Source organism: Pelodiscus sinensis, chromosome 26, assembly GCF_052426305.1.
Source record: "Pelodiscus sinensis isolate ZL-2025 chromosome 26, ASM5242630v1, whole genome shotgun sequence".
NCBI lineage: Eukaryota > Metazoa > Chordata > Testudines > Trionychidae > Pelodiscus > Pelodiscus sinensis.
This window is the reverse complement of record NC_143077.1, coordinates 5,496,217-5,515,572: the sequence shown is the minus strand read 5'-3', so window position 1 is coordinate 5,515,572 and position 19,356 is coordinate 5,496,217.

The window sequence follows — 19,356 nt, the reverse complement described above, 5'->3', positions numbered from 1 at the left end:
CGGTCGCCCGCCCGCCCGGGGGCCGGGTCACGCCGTGCACGAGTCACCGTGAGTGACACGTGCGGGCAGGGTGTGGCTGCTCCTGTCGCTGGGCTGCCTCTGACTGTGCCGGGCGTGCGGCAGGGCCCTATGGCGGGCGCGCTCCACTGCCATGGGCCTGCCCCTCTGCGACACAACGCCAGGAAGAAACTTAGGCTGCCCCTTCACCACCGCCCCTCCTCGTCTGTCCTGCTCCCTCCCCGCACAAGGGACCTGCAAGCCGGGGGGGGGGGGGGGGGGGGGGGGGGGGGGGCGTTTGCTAAGCAGCTGCTGGCCCCACACGAGGTCAGCACCCTGCGTGGATGCGCTGGCGAGATAACGGGCTTATCACTGTCGGGCTTCCTGTTTTGCCAGGACACGGTGACCCCTGGAAAACCCCGGTCAGGCGCACACACAGCACGCCCGGCAGGAACGTGCGGCCACACGGGCTACGGGGAGGAGGCGGGAGGGGTCCATGCCAGAGCCACACGGCACTGGCAGAAGCAGCCACATCCCCCTCGCCACGAGGGTGGCGGCCTGTACAGTCCCGCGCCCGGCATGCTGGGCAGCCACACGCCACCCCGGCCCAGCCACAGCTGCGGGACGGAGCCCGGAGCCCGGAGCCCGGTTATGGACAGGGCCAGCCTTGTTTCTAGGGCTGTAGGCTCAGTCACTGCAGCTGCACCCCTGCTCGCCGGGTTCTGTCCCCGGGCCCCCTCTCCCTGCCTCGGCGGTAGCACCCCGAGGCTTGAAGGCAGGGCCCACCCGTGTGCTGAGATGAGGTTGCAGGCTTAGGCTGGGCCAGGTTGTTTGGTGTTGTTACAGCAGATTGCCGGCCTGCGCAACAGAGGGGTGTATGTGTGTGTGTGTGTGTGTGTGTGTGTTTACTGCATCAATGCTGTGTGTGTGTGGTGTCATAGCAGGTTGTGTGTTGCACCAATGCTGTGTGTGTGGTAGCAAAGCAGAGTGTGTGTGTGTGTGTGTGTGTTTACTGCATCAATGCTGGGTGTGTGGTAGCAAAGCAGAGTGTGTGTGTGTGTGTGTGTGTTTACTGCATCAATGCTGGGTGTGTGGTAGCAAAGCAGAGTGTGTGTGTGTGTGTGTGTGTGTGTGTGTGTGTGTGTTTACTGCATCAATGCTGGGTGTGTGGTAACAAAGCAGAGTGTGTGTGTGTGTGTGTGTGTGTGTGTATGTTTACTGCATCAATGCTGGGTGTGTGGTAGCAAAGCAGAGTGTGTGTGTGTGTGTGTGTGTGTGTGTGTGTGTGTGTTTACTGCATCAATGCTGGGTGTGTGGTAACAAAGCAGAGTGTGTGTGTGTGTGTGTGTGTGTGTGTATGTTTACTGCATCAATGCTGGGTGTGTGGTAGCAAAGCAGTGTGTGTGTGTGTGTGTGTGTGTGTGTGTGTGTGTGTTTACTGCATCAGTGCTGTGTGTGGTGTCAATGCAGGGTGTGTGTTGCACCAATGCAGACAGTGTGTATTGCATCAATGCTCTGTGTGTGTGTGGTGTCAATGCAGACGGTGTGTGTTGCATCAATGTTGTGTGTGTGTGTGTGTGTGTGTGTGTGCGTGCACTAGGTCTGCAGCAACAACTATTTGTGTGCTGCCCAACACACTATGAGTGCGGGGGGGGGTGGAGGGCACAGGCCTACAGCTCCACGCCCTAGTGCTCTGGAGTGTTGCACACATCGGCGGTAGCCCTGACTGGGGGGGGGGGGGGGGGAGGGGGGGGTCCTGCAGGGGCGGGGCACCCAGCTGCAAGGCCTGTCCGGGAACAGCCCAGCCCCGCCCTCCTCCTGCTCGTCCCGCCCCCTTTGGCAGCAGAGTCGCGGCAAGAGGAGCGCGCCCCCTGGTGGCTGCAGTGTGCGCGCAGCCCAAGCAGGAGCAGCCCCCCCCCCCCCCCAAGGGCGTGTGTAATGTGATTGGGTGGACTGGTCTAGTCACCCTCCTGGGCTGTGGGGTGGGGGGGTGAGAGGCAATGCCCAGCGCTCCCCCCCCTCCAGGGCCAAAGGGTGGACAGAGCTCTCTGCAAAGGGGCGCTCCAGGGTGGGGGTCTCTGGGGGCAGCGGTGGCTTAGTCACTAGCCCCATGGGGACCATGCCCAGCCCCCCCCCCAAAAAAAAAACCTCTCCCCAACTGGGGGTGGAACTGCCAGCGCTGCCTGCCGCTGTTCCGGGAGAGGCGTGTTTGCCACCAGGACGTAATGGCCTGTCCCCCAAATGTCCTAACACAATCCCCTCCGTAGCCGCCGGGGGGATGGATGCCAATTCCGGGAGCCACCAGGCCACTCCTGGGGGGTTGGCAACCGTCATGGGAGGAGCAGAAGCCGAGCAGGGAGTAGGGGAAGCCTCCAATGTCTGCCCTCCCCCCCCCCCGCAGAAGCCACATGCTGGGAGAAGCCACAGCACCCCAACCCTCGCCCCCCCCCATAGAAGCATGGTGGGACCAGCTCCCAGACCCGCCCCCCCCCCCCCCCCCCCGGGCCCTGGGACTGGAGGCGCTCTCACTGGGACAGAGCTTCTCCAGTCTTGGGGAGGAGGGGGCTGCAGTGGGGAGGGGCAGAGAGGAGCAAATAGGTTGGGGAGGATGCTGGGTGAACCGGGGAGGGGCCCCAGGGAAGAGGTAGAAAGTGGGGGGGGGCTGGGGGCAGAGTATCAGGAGCAGGACAAGGAACGGGGGCAAAAGTGTAGGTGGAAGGGGGTGGGAAGAGCCTCCCCCCCATTTGCTCTGGCCCACAGCCTCCGTTCACCTCTGCCAAAGGGGGCCAGTGCTGGGTGAAAGCCCCCGGCGAGGGCCCAGTTGTTTGGGCGTGCTCAGCCCAGCCGCACTGGGGAAAGGCTCCCTGCGCCTCTGCGGCCTGGGCTTTAAGTCCCTGCTGCCCCACAGATCTGTGGGCAAACCCCTGAGCACAGACCCTGAAAGGTGTGTAGGCCTCACACTCCCGCCAGCTGTGCCCCAGCGCCTACTGCATGGCCCCCACCTGAGAGGGGTGAGGAGAAACCCGTCAGCTGGGGAGGGACCTGCATACTGGAGGGGGGGGCGGGCGATGGAGCTGCCGTGGGGCAGGCCAGTGGGCATGGCCTTCTGCTGTGCCACCAGGTGGTGCTACAGGCGTGCAAATGGCTTTGCAATGTCCCTGGAGGTCAGCCTGCCGCCTGCCAGCCCTGCTCAGGGGTTGTGGCTCCAGGGGGGGGGTGGGCAGAGGAGGGGGGCAGGAGCCGTTAAGCACCAGATGGGGCGCAGGGAGGGGCACCGATGAGCCCCACTGGCGCCCATTTGGGTCATACAGGTGCCCCCTTTGGAGGGGGCTGGGCTGGGTTTTTGAGCCTTATCTTCGTTAGGTCCTGGGCTTTTCCAAGTGCTGAGCTGAAGGCTGGGGGCTGCGCCAGGGGATTTGGGGCTGGATCCAAGTTGGGGAGAGGGCAGCATCTCCGAACCAGGAGGGCCTGGCTTGCCGCTAGTACCGTCTCTGCAGGCTGCCCCTGCACTGCAGGCGAGGGGTGTCAGCGTGTAGTCGATAGGATGAACCGACAAACCTGGGCTTATTGGTTAACCCTGTCGCCTACACACACGCTCCCCTTGATACAGAGGCAGCAAGGTGGGGTGCGAGAAGGCAGGATCCGGTGCACAGGAGGAACCAGCTTTTCAGCCAGCTCCCCACGAGCCCCGGATCCCACGCAGCCGTCTGATAAAGAGGCAGCCGCGCAGAGGGTGAGGGGGGCAGGCGGGAGCCAGGATGTGGGGGAAGCCCGTTTTCGAGCCAGCTCCCTGCGCGTATCGGCTCCCGCGGGGCCCCATGTCTCCTCGTGCTGCTGCCTCGCAATCAGAGGCAGCGAGGTGAGGGAGGCGGGAGCTGCCTGCTCCTCCCCCCCACGCTGCCGTCTCTAGCAGCCTCTGTCCGCAGCGGGCAACGCATGAATGTCGAGGGCAGCCGGTCCCCCGCCTGCCATTTCCGCAGCTCCCTGGTGGCCTGACGTCCGCCGGGAGGCTATTAGCCCTGCTGCGTGCAGGGCAATCACCCGCCAGCGAGGGGGGCGCGGGCCCACGGCGAAGGCTCTCGCCGCCATACGGAGGCTGGGCCATGCACGGAGAGCGTCGCTTCCCCCTCCCTGCTGCCTTAGGAGGCTGCAGAGGCCGTGCGGCCCTACGCGGGGCACATCCATGCTAGAACTGGAGCGAGCTGCTTTTTCTCCAGCCACGGGCCTAGGCTCCGGTGTCAATCCGGAGAGACTCCCGTTGACCTGCCTGCTTGGGAACAGACAGTAACGACGTCCCAGAGCAGCCAGCTCAGCTCTGCCCTCAGCCTCTGTCCTGGGGGCCTGATGCACCCTTGTCCCAAAGCAGGGCCGGGCAGTCTGGCTCGCAAGGTGCCTGCGACTGGAGTAGGCAGGGCGGCTGGGGGGCTGGAATTGAGGGGGGTTGGCAGATCGATGGGGTGAGGACCCAGGGCTGGAATAGCCGGCGGGCTGTCGGTCGGTTCCCATGTCTCCCCCCAGAGCTGAGCTGCAGATCGGGAGGCAGCCGGGCAGGGCTGCAGTGTCCCAGCAGGAGCCAAGGCCACCGGGAGTCTGTGGGAGCCGGGGGCTTTTGAACCCGCTCCCCGCCCCTCAAAGAGTCAAAGCAAAGGTGGGGAGAGAGGGGGCTACGGTGGGCGGCTGGTAATACAAGCAAGGGAAGGCGCCACCTTCCCAACACTGCTTCCATGCCCGGCCTCCGGGGAGGGCTGGGGTCATGGCGCAGCGACCCGGCTTCCCTGGCCATCGATGAGGGATCGGGCAGCGGTGGCAGCCCGGCTCCCTGCTCACAGCCGCCGCCGGGGAGGGATGGGGCCAGGCCTGCAGTACAGCAACCCCAGCCGGCCGAGAAGAATCGATCTGGGGGTGGGCGGGGCTTGACTCTAGGGGCGGGACCTCAGGCAGAAAGGGCGGGGCTGGGCTGTGCCTTCCCCAGCTGGGCCTTCACCCGCCGCCCATGGGGCCCACCTAAGTACCAGAGAAAGTGGCAACGTCTGTCTCCTGCTGTTCGCCTTTCCCTGGGTTTTGGCCCCGTCCTTTCACTTACACCCCTCACATCTTCCTCTTTTCTGAACGCGACCTTGGCTCCCAGCGCTCGGCTGTATCCCTGAGTCCTTCTGCGTTCTCCCTGGTCCACCTCCCCTCCTCCAGCACCGCCACCCGCAGGATTCCTGCTTTACAGGTTCACCAGGGGACATCCAGATCCTTCGCTACCAGCCTTTTCTCATCTTAACCCCCTGCCTCCCACCCCAGACTCCCTGCCCAGAGGGCACAAGCCGAGAGAAGCCCCCCTCTGCAGAACTCAAGAGCTGGGCCTGGTGGGATCCCTCTGGGGTCGATGCTCTGCCCGTGCACGCCAGCTGGGACTGTCCTTGCAGCAACCACCCATCCCCGGCTCTGGTGCTATGTTGTGCCCATCACCCTGGTATCTGAGCCCCTCCCCCCGCCCCAGGTTCCCTTTACTGCGCCCAGACACAGGGCTATGATTCTGTGGCTCTAACACCTAATGCGCCCCCAGGGGCGGTGGGTATCAGAGGCAGGGGGAGGCATTGCCATCCCAGACTGCCAGCCTAGCCCCGCCCACACTCCAGGCCCCGCCCCCCTTCAGTGCAGCTCTGCTGGGGCTGTCTGGGACTCAGCCCCATTGAGGCTGGGACCGTGCTGCCTGGTCCCCGGGAGCTGGGGAGACTGGGGCAGGCTGGGGCCACATGCCATCCACTCTCCCCCGCAACCTCTGTGCTCAGGCTGGTGCTCCCTGCCTACACTTCCCCCTGTGCTCTCAGGCTGCAGGGAGTGGCCCGTACCTACTGTGGGGGAGGGGTGCTTGGCTCCCATGGGGTCCTGGTGGCATGGGCGGGGCCTCAGGCAGAAGAGGCGGGGCTGAGGGCTTGTCCCCGCCCCAGGTTCGTCCACCGCCCACGTGCCTCCCCAGAAGCAAAGCAGGGAGGAGAAGCCACGTCGCCTTGTGGGCTGCGCAGGGGAGTTGAGAATCCAGATGCGTCCGTTCTAGGCCCAGATCTGCCCCGACTCACCATGTGACCAAGTCATTTGGGGGGTCTCAGTCTGTGCCTCTAAAACCGGGACCCTAATTCTTAACCACCGGCCCGGCCAGCAGGAGACTTGACAGTGCTTTGGGTTACTCTGCAGCCAGGCAGCGTTGTTATTATAAAGAACGAAATCCCCAGCTGATAGGGAGCTAACCCCAGGTCTGTCCTTGCGGCAGCCACCCATACCCAGCTCTGGTTCTATGTTGTGCCCATCACCCTGGTATCTGAGCCTCTCCCCTGCCCCAGGTTCCCTTTACTGCACCCAGACACAGGGCTATGATTCTGTGGCTCTAACACCTAATGCCTGGAGCATTCGTAACCACAGCGGGGCGCCCCCCGCCCCCCGCTTTGCAGCCCCAACAGGGAGCAGGGTGAGACTGTCTCTCGCCCGTTCCGCGGTGGTCTCTCTCGCTGCGGCCGCTGTCTGCCTGCGACCTCTCGCCTCTTTGTGCAGGAGCAGGCGGAGCCCGCTAGCCTCGACACAGCCGCAGGGAGCCTAGAAATAATAATACAAAATTACAGCTACATTTCCACCTCCAATTTCTGTCTGGAGCCGCGGAGGAATCAAGCCACCAACGCTATTTTCCCAGCAAGCCGGATGCATCTCGATCAAGTGCTAAGAGCTTGAAATAGCTGGCTGCAGTGGAAGGAGGCTGCTTGGGCATGTGAATGGAGGAAGGGAAATGTCAGGAGAGGCTCTGACCAAAAATAAGAGCCAATTACCACTGTAAAAATACAACGGCCCTTCACCCCGTACAGCAGAAAAATCCTCCGGCAAAGTGCTAACGAAGCACCAATAAACCATCCAACCTCCCGGAAAGAACAACCACCAGCCAGTTACAGTCGGAAAGGACTCGGCAACGCTGGACAAAAATCTATTTGGGAAAGGTCACGGCTGCCCTTCAAAGTTCTCCCCCGGGGCTAGTCTGGGTGGACAGAGCAGGGCCGGCGTGCAGAGCGGCACTTTCTTAGCCCGAGGCTGCGCTGGAGAAGTTTTCCTCAGTGGAATGAGGTCAGTGCGAAATGCTCGTGCATCTGTGAAGCACGTACTGCACTAGGGCCAAATGGGGCTCGTACCAGCGTGTACGTGTAACGCCTACGTGTAACGCACACACTTGCTGGCGGGGGTGCACTGTCCCATGGACCGGCATTGAGCCCACTTCCAGAAAGAAGAATGAGTCCGCTCTGCCGCCTCCTCTGCGCGCCCGCTGGCTTGTCACTCATGCACTAAGCTCCAGCGCTCTCAGGTTCGGTTCCGCCCAGTGTTACACACACAGCCGTGCAACTCCAGCGAGGCCCATGGCCTTCCGCACGGACAGAGCCTGGATTCATGGCTGCTGTTCTGCCCATCCGTATCGAAGCACAGGGAACTGCTTCCCCGGATGCCAGCCGAGAGGCACCGGACGGAGCCAGGCTGCCTGCGACCTGGGCTACAAGTGCCGAGTGTTTCCCACGGCACCGTCAAAGAAAAGCTGTCTGGCTGGGGTGACATGATCCGCTCTTGACAAATCCATGCCGGCTGGCACCTATCACCTTACTATCTCTCAGGTGTTTTAAAATTGATTGCTTCCTTATTTGCTCCATTATCTTCCCAGGTACAGAACTGAAGCTGACTGGTCTGTAATTCCCTGGATTGGCTTTTGTGACGGCGTGTTGGGGGTTCCCCGTCTCCTGCACCCCGAGATGTCACAAACAGACTGCACCAGCCAGTGGAATAGAGGAAGTTTATTGCCTCTCCAGGATACAGCACAGCACAGATGTAGTCTGGTCACAGAACTGGGCTAGGATGCCTCAGGCCCCCTTGAGTTGGGGGGAGACTGGGCCCCTAAACTCCAGCTCCTCTCCCTAGGCTGTCTCCTCCATGCTCTCCCACAGTAACAACTAAACTCCCTTGCAGCCCTGCCCCCCAGTCCAGGGCAGCATTCACCTTCCTTTGTTCCTCTCCATGGGGGGTGTCTGGCCACTGGTTCGACAAGTTTGGCCTTATCTCTGCCTAGCGAGATTTTCCCTGCTGGGTCTTGCTCCAGACAGCAGGGGTCACCACATCCCAGCAAGTACCCCCACTACGTCACAGCTTTATTCCCCTTTTTACAGATGGGCCCTGAATTTGCCCTTTTCCAGTCTTATGGAATCGCTCTGGTCTTCCAGGACTTTTCAAAGTAATAGCTAATGGCTCAGATCTCTCCTTAATCAGCTCTTTGAGCGTTCTAGGGTGTTATTTCCTCAGGCCCTGGTGACTTGAAGACATCTAATGTGTCTACGTAATTTTTAACGTGTTCATTTCCTATTTCAGCCTCTGATCCTACCTCATTTTCATTGGCAATCTCTACGCTAGATGTCCCATCACCACCGACCTTCAGGGTGAAAACCCAAACAAAGAAATCATTAAGCACTTCTGCCATTTCCACATTTTCTATTATTATTCCCTCCCTCCACTGAGTAACGGGCCTACCCTGTTCTTGGTCTTCCTCTTGCGTCTAATGTATTTGTAGGACGTTTTCTTGTTACCCTTTCGTGTCTAGTTAATTTGAGCTTGTTTTGTTCCTTGGTCATTCTCATTTCGTCCCTACCGCCCTGTGTTATTTGTTTATAGTCGTCCTTTGTACTTTGACCTAGTTTCCACTTTTTGTTGAGCTCTTTTTTATTTTTAGATCATTGAAGCGATGCTGGTTAAGACAGGGTGGTCTCTGACTATCTTTCCTACGCAGTGGGATAGTTTGCTTTTGGGGCTGTAATAATGTCTCTCTGAAAAACTCTCTTGACTTGTTTCCCCTTAGATTTGCTTCTCATGGGGTTTCACCTGCCAGCTTCCTGAGTTTGCTAAAGTCTGCCTTCTTGAAGTCCACTGCCGTTCTCCTTTCGACCATTCCTTAGGACCATGAACAGTGTCGGGTCATGATCGCTTTCACCTCTGCTGCCTTCCACATTCTGATTCTCGATGGCTGTGTCTACACTGGCCACTTATTCTGGAAAATCAGCCACTTTTCCGGAATAACTTGCCAGCTGTCTACACTGGCCCCTTGAATTTCCGGAAAAGCACTGATGATCTACTGTAAGAAATCAGCCGCTTTTCCGGAAATACTATGCTGCTCCCGTTCGGGCAAAAGTTCTTTTTCCGGAAAACTGTTCCGGAAAAGGGCCAGTGTAGACAGCACAGTAGTGTTTTCCGCAAAAAAACCCTGATCGTGAAAATGACGATCGGGGCTTTTTTGCGGAAAAGCGCGTCTACATTGGCACGGACGCTTTTCTGGAAAAAGTGCTTTTCTGGAAAAGCATCCTGCCAATGTAGACGCGCTTTTTCCGGAAATACGTATAACGGAAAACTGTTCCGTTTTAAGCATTTCCGGAAAATCATGCCAGTGTAGACGTAGCCAACCGGTTCCTCGCGGTTTGCCAAAAATCCAGTCTACAACAGCCTCCCCCAGTAGCTTTCTCCGCTGTCTGAAATAAAAACACAACAATGGCCTCCTCGTATTCTTAATATCACATAGAGCAAAGAGGCTACCGTAAGGCTCCCAGGCAGGAAGAGCTGCCCAGCCTCTGGGGTTCAGGCACAGCACCGGGTCCATAATGGACACTCTCCAGCAGGCGAGACCTCGCCCTCCGCGCAGGGGTGTCTTGCTCTCCTGCCAGGCTGAAAAGCCCAGACCACTTGGCGGAAAGGGCAGCACGTTGGCTAAGCCGGAGTCCAGCGGGGTTGGCTCAGGGTGACCTACATGCAGCTGGCAGAGACCGTTCAAGGCAATAAAATGGAAGCAGAAGAAAATGACTTCTGAAGAGTTTTCTGCCAGCTGGACAGTTTTGATTGATTGCCGCAGGCTTTGCCTTCAGAATGTCACTTCGCTCCAGGCTCCCTGGTCAGCTGGGGAGCGGGGGATTAATTGCCTTATGGTAAAGTCAGATGCAAATAATAGAAGCGGCAGAGGGACCCGGGCAGCAGAGCGATTCTGGAGCGCAGAGTTCTCCGGCATGCTGCTTTATTCCCACCCCTCTGCGCGAGGCAGGGCTCCCAGCAGGAGAAGCCACATCCCCCCGGAAGACCTAGGAAGACAGACGGATGCTCTGTCGCGCCCCAGAACAGCTGGGCAATGCTCCACCGCCTGTGATGGGCAGATCGAAGGGCGTGTCCATGAAGTCCCATCTGGCCTTGGGGGGTGGGGAGGGGACAGTCCCCCCGCTGCCGTAAAACGGTCCAAGCGACGTCAAAACGGAGCAGAAAGAACTGACTGAGATGTTTGGCTGCTGCATGGCCCGGAGGCCATGTTGATGCAGGTGAGGACCAACCCTGGGGAAACTTTCTGCACCCCTCTGCAGGGTGGGGTAGCCAAGCCCATGACGTATGAGCTCGACCGCGGCAGTCCTGGTGCATTCCCGGTCTCGTTAGCTAGCGAGCCTCGGCCCGGTTTGGGACACACCCCTTGTGCAGTTGCAATGATGGGATGCTGACCCATCCAGGCCAATATCCCGCCTGTGGCAGGTCAAGGCTCCCGACCTCCCCCCAACACCCAACTGGACAGTGATCTTCCATCGCAGCCGAGAGGCAGAGTCTTTTCTACCCCAGCTAGCGTCCAGCCTGTGTCCTGAGGCACTGAGCCTCGTCTGACACCTACAAAGCACTGAACCTTGCGGAAAGACAGAGCTGCTGCCGTGACAGCAGCATGCAAGGAACAGCCATGGACATCTCGGGGTGGGGGTGGGGGTCCTAGTCCACATCTGGGCTAGCCCAGCGGTTTTCCAACTTTTTTCCCCTGATCTGGTTGAAGAAAATCGTTGATGCTGCGACCCAACAGAATGTGACTGTAGTGGGGGCTCCGGGGAGGTGCTGAGGATCAGAGTTTGGGGTGCAGGAGGGGACTCCGGCTTGGGGGGGTGATCAGGGCTGTGGCAGGGGGGGCTTACTTTGGGTGGCTTCCAAGCAGCAGTGCAGCGAGGGTACGGTAGGGGGGCTCAGCCAGCTTCCTGCCTTTCCTGGCCCCGCAGACCAGGCTGTGCCCCAGAAGCAGCCAGTTCCCAGCCCATGGGAGTGGGGAGCTAATGCTCAGGGCAGGGGCAGTGGGGGGAGCCCTTTGTGCTCCCCCACCCCACCTAGGAGCCGGGCCTGCTGCCGGCCACTTCTGGGGCGCAGCACAGTCTGCGGTGCCAGGACCGGCAGATCGCTGCCTTAGCCCCCCCCCCCCCCCCACTGCTCACCTGACCCCCCTGCAGCAACAAGCCCCAGGGCCCGACATCCCACCCCCCAGGACTGGGTCGCAACCTGTAGTTTGAAAACCACTGGCCTAACTCCTCAGTGGGGTACCTGACCATCGCCCCACTGGCTTCAGTGAAACTTTGGGCCAGTTCTCCACCTGGTTCCCTGGCAACACGTGGTTTGCTACTCGTCGGAGCAGAAGCAGCTGAAGGGGAAGGCGTCTCAGGCGAGACCGGCCTGCACAACTGTCAGAAACAAGGGCCTACGTTGTTGGGGTCAGGGGGTGATTCCGGGTATTCCCGTTCCCAGGTTCCCAACGTGGGGCACTTTTCAGGGTTCTCAGGTTTCACAGAGGCAGGGCCTGGAAGAAGAGTTCCTTAGCTCCTCTAGGCTGGCTTTCTGCGTGCCACAAGCTATTGAGTTTCACCCAGGCCCCTATGTTGACCTCAGTGACGTCAGCTAAACTAAAGCAATTCAGGGACCTGTGAGCCACGAGCAGAAACAGGATTCTCCCAGGGCGAGGCCCCTGCCATGGCAGGGAACTGTCCGTATGAGACAAGCCCAGGTGATCCTACCAGGTGATCCGCACCCCAATTTGGAAGAGGAAAGTGAAAAACTCCCCAAGTTCCAGACAGTCTGATCCAAGGGGAGAAATTCCTTCCTGTCCCCAAATCTGGCGAGCACTGTGCCCCAAGCATGTGAGCAAGGCACACGCCGCTAAGACTGAGGGTTCTGGGTGAAAGACGCAGCCAAAACAGTGGACTACAGGGGAAGGCCGCATTAAGATACACAGCTCCAGCTGTGGTAATTGCATAGCTGGAGTCGATGCATCTTAATCGGAGTTTCTGTGCAGTCTCCACAGCAGGAGGTCAATGGGAGCCCACGCGCCTGCTGGCTTCCCTTACTCAAAGTTTGATTTAGAGGGTCTAGGAGACTTTCCTAGACCCGCTAAATCAAACTCCGGAAGCTCAACCGTGGCAGCGTCAATCTTCCGCGTAGTGAAGATCTGGCTTAACCGTTTACCGGGAAGTTCTCAAATAGGGATGTTAATGGTTACACAGGTAAATGGTAAGCCTCATCCTTAATGGGTGAGACTTACTGGTTAGGGTTAATTGGTGGGGGCTGGCGCAGTCCCCCATCTACCTTGGGCCGAGGGGCTCCAGTCCAGATGGAGCAGCCCTGCCCATGGTAGGCTCAGCAGCCCCTTGTCCACTTAGATTGGTTAACCAGTTAAACTTAATGTTTAACCAGTTAACTAATTAACCAAGATTCTACACCCCTATTCTCAAAGGGGGTGCTATCACACCTGGGCTGCATCCTCAGTGCAGGTAAATGGACAGAGTCCATTGCCTTCAGTGAACTTTTGGGCCACATCTCCAACTAGCAGAGAGCCCGTTGGGCAGCCTAGAACACAACTCTCTCTTCCTAATTGAAGCCAGGACTTGTGGCAAGTGCTTTCCTTTGGTCCTGCACCCCAGCTCGAAAGATAAAGGGGGGGCCGCTCCCCCCAAACAGCTGCAGAGGTCAAGAGCAGATTGGGGAGATCTGGCCTGTGTTGTTTATACCCCAGACGGTGAGCGGAGAGGGGACAGGAAGGTTTGTTTCCTTGCTACCGGTGTAAGTGTCCTCTTCACTCATCACTGAAATCGCACATCTGCCTGTTATGCATGTGGCTCCCCCGCCTCCAGAGGATAAACTGGTCCCAACATGAAAATGGAACCAGTTTGGGCTCTGGCAATTAGACAAGTGCATTGCAGAAGCAGCGACGGGGAAGCGTCCCCGCCAGCCAAGCCCTGGCCCTTTGCATGGCAGATGCTCGCTTTGATCTGAAGCGGAGGCTGTCGATTGAGAAATCCCAACCCAGCCGCGGAACATCACAGTCTCCTTGTAAGATAAGGAGAAACCGCTCGGAGACTCGCACCTGGAGGCGGCTTTTGTTATAGTATCAGCCCTATACATCAATGACAACTGGTCGCTCGGTCCCCACCGGGCACAGAGCGCTACCGTGCAGCCCTGGAACAGTTCTGGCTGTGAGCAACCCAAACAGACCGCATTACGGTTCCCTTCTCTGCTACTGGAAACAGAACTTATCTGAGCACAGGACGGGTGATTAATGAGGCAAACCACAGAACAGTCCGTAGGTCCCAGAGCTCTGCGGATGTTGCAAATATTTGCTGGAGTTTTTAAAAGCAGTTTCCACTGGGTTTTCAGGCGAGCTTGGTTCTAGCCCATGGATCCGCAGGAGCCCGATTCAGCAAAACCTTTGGGCACGTGTCTGTCTCTAAGCACGTGAGCCGTTCCAGGCGTCAGATCATCCACCAATTTAAAATCCGGGTCGTTTCCCTGCCTTCTCATGAGCTAGGCTGGCACCCGCTCCCTGACTGTGATGAGATGGTTCGCCTGCTGAAAGGGACTCACTCGCTTTGCTGGAGCAGGGCTGTCAAGCACCCATTGGTATAGGAGTTACCATAATAAATGTGAAAACAAACGAGTGTAAACTCACATGCTCCAAGGTGCAAGCCAACCTGCCATGAATGGGGGTCAGGAAGAAATCTCCCCAAGAGCAGGTTGCCCAGAACTACCCACTGTGGCATTTTGGGGGGGGGGCGTGGAGGGGTTGTTTGTTTTTTGTTTTGGTACCTTCCTCTGCAGCTGGTTTTAGTGGCTATCAGAGACAGATCAGTGTAGATCAGGGTAGGCAAAAGAGCCTCTGTGAGCTGGATCTGCCCCACTAAATGGGTAGATCCGGCCCTTGGAGGTCCTGCCATTCCCCCGCCATAGGCCAATCAGGGCCTAGAGGCGGGAGGAAGCGCACAAAGTCTCCTCCCACCACCAGGCACCTAGAGGGAACGGCCAGCTGTTCAGAACAGCTGGCAGTTCTCTGGGGGCGGTGGCAAAGACTTCGTGCACTCCTCCATCCCCCGACCAATCAGGATCTGTAGGCAGGGAAGCACAGACGTGTCCTGGCCCCGCCCTTTTTGCCTGAGGCCCCGCCCCTTCCGGGACAGCCCGGGGCCACTTCAAACATTTCTGAAGTGGCCCCTGGTCAAAAATTATTGCCTACCCCTGGTCTGAATGAAGCCTGAATTTGATCTGGTAGAGCAATTCCTACAGGCTCTGACGTCCTTTAATCCCCGGCCAGGGAGGTAGCACCTCTTGCCCTGCCCTTCCTGTAATTAAGGCAAAACCAACTCACATGAAAGTGAAACCATCTTGTGCTTATCTTTGGGGGAAACGCAGCCAGGCCAGGCTAGTTAAACGCTTTAACCCTTTATACCCCCAACAATTGACAATGTTAGAGGTTCACCTGTTTTGAAAGTAAGGAGGTGTTGTGGGAACACACCTGTCGTTAAGGGGCCAGCGGCGCCTTTCAGAGGAGCTACGGTCGGAGGACACACGCCAGTTTCCCACGATATGCCCTGCCGGGGTGATGCCCTCCATCCACAGGGCCTCCCCCGCACGGGAAAAATATACTCAATATCTTAATAGAGAGCCTCTCTCAACGGAGCTGGTTGCACGACGGAAACCAATTTCAACACAAATGAAAAGGTCAGCGTTATTTTCTGCTTTCACAGAGATCAAACCGGAACAACTTTTTTGTTTTTAATCACATTTCAGGCACTTTTCGGTTTGGTTTTTTTAAACGTTTTTCACAAATGTTCCCTCTCCCTCTGCTTTACCCCCGTTTTTGGCAACCAAAAGTAATTCTGTCCAGAGTCCCCCCTGCCTAAGGATGTTAAGAGGTGGGTGATTGGTTAATCGAGTAGTTGATAGAATTTTTATTGACAATCAGTCCATAGGGGAAGGCGCTTATCCCTGGCTCGCACCACGTCCGGGTGCTACCCCCGCTGCAATTGAAATGTAGTAAGGGTCGAGCATGCAGGCAGCCCAGCTCCTACTATGTTTAAACTGCAGAGCTGCAGAGGGAATAGGACTCCGACCCGCACAGGCTGGGACTGAGCCAGGCTGCCTGTTCGGTCAGAAAACCCCTGTCTGAGGCAGCCCCGGCTGGCCACGTGCAGGAGCTACTCTGGCAGCAGCCCATGTTCGCGCAGGGCCCCAGCTCCCCCCACAGATAGGAGCTGCTGCCAGAGCATCCTCTGCCCACGGCGAGCCTGGGCCCACCACAGGCAAAGGCTGCTCTGCAGCAGCCTCCCCTTGCCTCCCCCCCACCCTACTGCTGCCTCTGATAGAGGCAGCCGCACAGGCGGGGTGGGGGGCAGCAAATGGAGAAGGTGCTGGAGGGAACTGGCTTTTAAGCCAGCTCCCCCCCAGCAACGGCTCCTGCTTCCCTCTCTTACATCCCTACCCCTGCCCAGTCATTTTTCAACACTACTACTTCCAATCCTTCACCGACTCGGGAGGAAAGGGACAGGGTGGGAGAACGGAAAAAAGACGAAATGACAGAGGAAAACCAGGTACTATTCCCTGTGTCACTTTCAGTGGTTAAAGGGAGAAACAAACACAGCTGAGTGCAAAATGGTGCCGGTCGCCTTTGCTTTGGCAATCGTATTTCTAAGGGGTTAACAGATGATTGACAGATGTCTGAATGCCGGTCAGTTGCTAAGCCTCCAACAGGTGGCTCATAACCATCAAGCGCACCATCTGCTGGCACTCCAATGTCCATCTGTCCCACATTTAACTCCTGACTGTCATAGTCCTGCACAATCTTCTTATCTTTTTGTAAACTATTTCGAATTGTAACCTTTCATGGAAAGCGCAGAACGTTTTATACTCTCCACAGAGCTAGTGAAAGTGATGCAAAGTCAACCCCCACCTCCCACACGCACCTTTATTTTAATCAGAAACATTTGATAAGATCAATTCATTGTTCTCAGACCCTCTAAAGCAACTAGTACCAAGAGGTGAGCGGTGATCAGAAAGACAGACCCCGACTCCCGTCAGCAGACGTGTCTGACGTTGCAATCCAGTTGCCTGGCAGCTTTTGTATTTAATAGAAGGAATAATAAACTCGCTGAGGCAGGAAAGTGACCTGAAAGGATATTGGGCCCGTGTAACGGGTTCTGCCTTTCAGGTGAGCGCCCCTAGGTGGCCGAGGAAAGTCTCTCAGTCTTTACTCACCTGTCTGGGGCGAGTCAACGACCAAGCAGCAGCCGTAGATCAGGCCTCTTCATTTACCCCCTGCTCCAGGTGTGGTTTGCAAGCGGGTTTGGGGGGCACCCAGGCCCACCCACTCCTCTGGGTCCTGGCCCAGGGACCCTAAATAGTAGTTACCTGCTTAAGTTTCAATGTCCACAGTGGCTGCCATCCCTGGGCCACTTCCTCAGGATGCTGCTCCATCCAGCCCTCTCTCTGTCCAGAGGCTCCCACTCAGAGCTGTCCAAAGGTTTCCCTAGTCAGCCCTGAGGTCTGCCAGGGTTGAGCTCCAGGAAGGAACAGCCTGGCCCTAGGCTAGCAGCAACTTTTATATTGAGCTGCTGCACTCTGATTGGTTCCCACCAGGGCTGCCCCTCTACCCAGCTTGGAGGACCTCTCCGCTGCTCCTGCTGCTGGCCAGGGTGCTGAAAGGTCTCCAGCAGGAAGTTCAGCTTTGTCCAGCCCATCACAGCCCGACTGCACTTTCACACTGACGTGCCTACAGTCATGTCTGATTTACACAGGTGTTTGATCCCAGCAGAGCACACTGATGCTCTTAATGGTTTGTATCACTCTAAGGCCAGGTCTACGCTGCAGCCCTATCTCAGCATAACTATGTCACTCAGGGTAAGAAAGATACACTACCGTTGCCCCTGTGTAGACAGCACTAAGTCACCGGGAGAGCTTTGCAGAGAGGAGATGAGAGATGTTCTCCTGGCAGCGTTGTAGTGTTTCTCCAATGGCAGCGCAAGGTAGATTCGAACGAGTTTTCCCACCCAGCTGGGGCACAAGAGGATCCCAAACGCCGGTTCAGATCTCAGTTCCGTCTGTTCAAATCATGGGAGTCCCTCTGGATTTGCTTCAGTGTAACCAACGGAATCTACCCCAGGCTGCTTGAGCCTGGTTGCTACTTTTATAGCTCTGGAGGTCTCCCTCTCCCGTCGCCGCACTTCAAAGGGGAATCTGGTCCCACCCTTGAGTTCCAAGGACATCGGGCAGCTGGGGGAGACAGTCAAACGACATGGGAAATGCAAAGCACGCGCCATATGGCAAAGCTCTTCTCCAAGAGCCCTCCTCTTCTTGCCCCCCCACCGGGCGTGTCCCAATTGGGCAGGTCGGAGATGAGCCCAATGACTCCTCAATGGCGTAAGCGCCATATTTATTGCACCATGCTGGCTCCTGACAGGGCTGTGTCGCTGAGGACGTTATTTCGGCTTCGTTGAAGGGGAATTGGAGCCGGGCTGGTTGGACGTCCTGGCTGTGTCTAGACTGGCAAGTTTTTCCACAAAATCAGACGATTTTGCGGAAAAACTTGCCAGCTGTCTACACTGGCCGCTTGAATTTCCGGAAAAGCACTGACGATCTCCTGTAAAATCATCAGTGCTTTTCCGGAAATACTATGCTGCTCCCATTCGGGCAAAAGTCTTTTTCCGAAAGACTTTTGTGCAAAAGGGCCAGTGTAGACAACACAGTCCTGTTTTCCGCAAAAAAGCCCCGATCGCGAAAATGGCGATTGGGGCTTTTTTGCAGAAAACCGCGTCTAGATTGGCCACGGATGCTTTTCCACAAAATTGCTTTTGCGGAAAAGCATCTGTGCCAATCTAGACGTGCTTTTCCGAAAATGCTTTTAACAGAAAACTTTTCTGTTAAAAGCATTTCCGGAAAATCATGCCAGTGTAGACGTAGCCCCTGGTATTTCAGCCAAAGAGCCTCATGTCCACCAGACACCTCCGTCCAAAGCACTGAAGGGGTGTGGGACTCTCCCCTGCCCTCCGAGTGCAGCCTGCCCCGTCAGGGGAACCGTCCTTCACAGGTGGCTGTGAACTCAGTGAATAGAAATGGCTCCGACCTGCCGCCCAGAAATGGCTCCATACTTTGGCAAAACGACAGCATCTGGCTGCAGCCCAGTAGGATCCTCCCTTCCCTTTCCCTTCCCAAGAGCACAGAGCCTCGCAGAACGCCGGTGTTGGCCCAGTGCCCTAGGGCCAATTACCACCTCTCCGAGCTCCGCGTCACACTGGCTGTGAATGTCTAGTGCCGGCAGGGTCCGTCCTGCTGGGTGCAACCGGGGGTGTCTAGCCACAGCACCGCCTTGTCATGTGGTCCGATTTATTTTAGATCCAAAGGAAACCCGGACACTCCAGCAAGACTTACCACTTTCTTATTTATTGCAAGCTTTAAGCCGTTAATATAGATGTTTAAGTTTTACAAGCCTTAAAAGCAAGGACGATACAATTTAAACCTTAAATACTATACATTCTAAAGCAATTAGCACAGCACAAAACAATGCAAAAGCCATGAACAGAAGATTGATTATATTACAATAATTAAGCTTAGTTCACTTACATGTCACTGGTCTGCCACCTACCCTAGCAGGCCGGAGGTTGTGGTCCTTTTGATTCCCATGCGTTGGGACACCATGTACTGCTGTAGCCGGTGTGAAGGGTCTATTACTTCTAGTTACGATGAGCAGGACCTCTGGGTCGATTCTTCTTACTAAGCCCATTTTATAACAGACTTGGCTGTTCTAATAATATTTACCAGTTGATTACATATTGTGTAAGGTACCTAAAATGCCCAATGCCCTTATTTGGGGTACATTCTCCTACACAGGATGTTGCAAAAACGATGTGCGTAGTTAACAGTTGTGTGGCTGCACTTACTTTCATGCCTCCAGCTTCCATCCCAGACACATTTCTCAGTCTGTTGTATACAGCCAAGCCCTAAGATACAACCAGATTTGCTCCAAGCCCCAGACCGAGACAATCACCTACAGGATCTTTACAGAGCATTCCTAAAACTGAAATACCCACCTGGAGAAGTGAAAAAACAAATTGACGGAGCCAAAAAAGGACCCAAACATGAACTTCTTCAAGATAGACCCAAAAGAGAAAATACAGCCGGTCTCCGAGTTACAAACGCGTTGCGGGCCAAACGCTTGGCCGTATCTCGGAATGGTCGTAACTCGGAACCCATTGAGTTACACTGTGA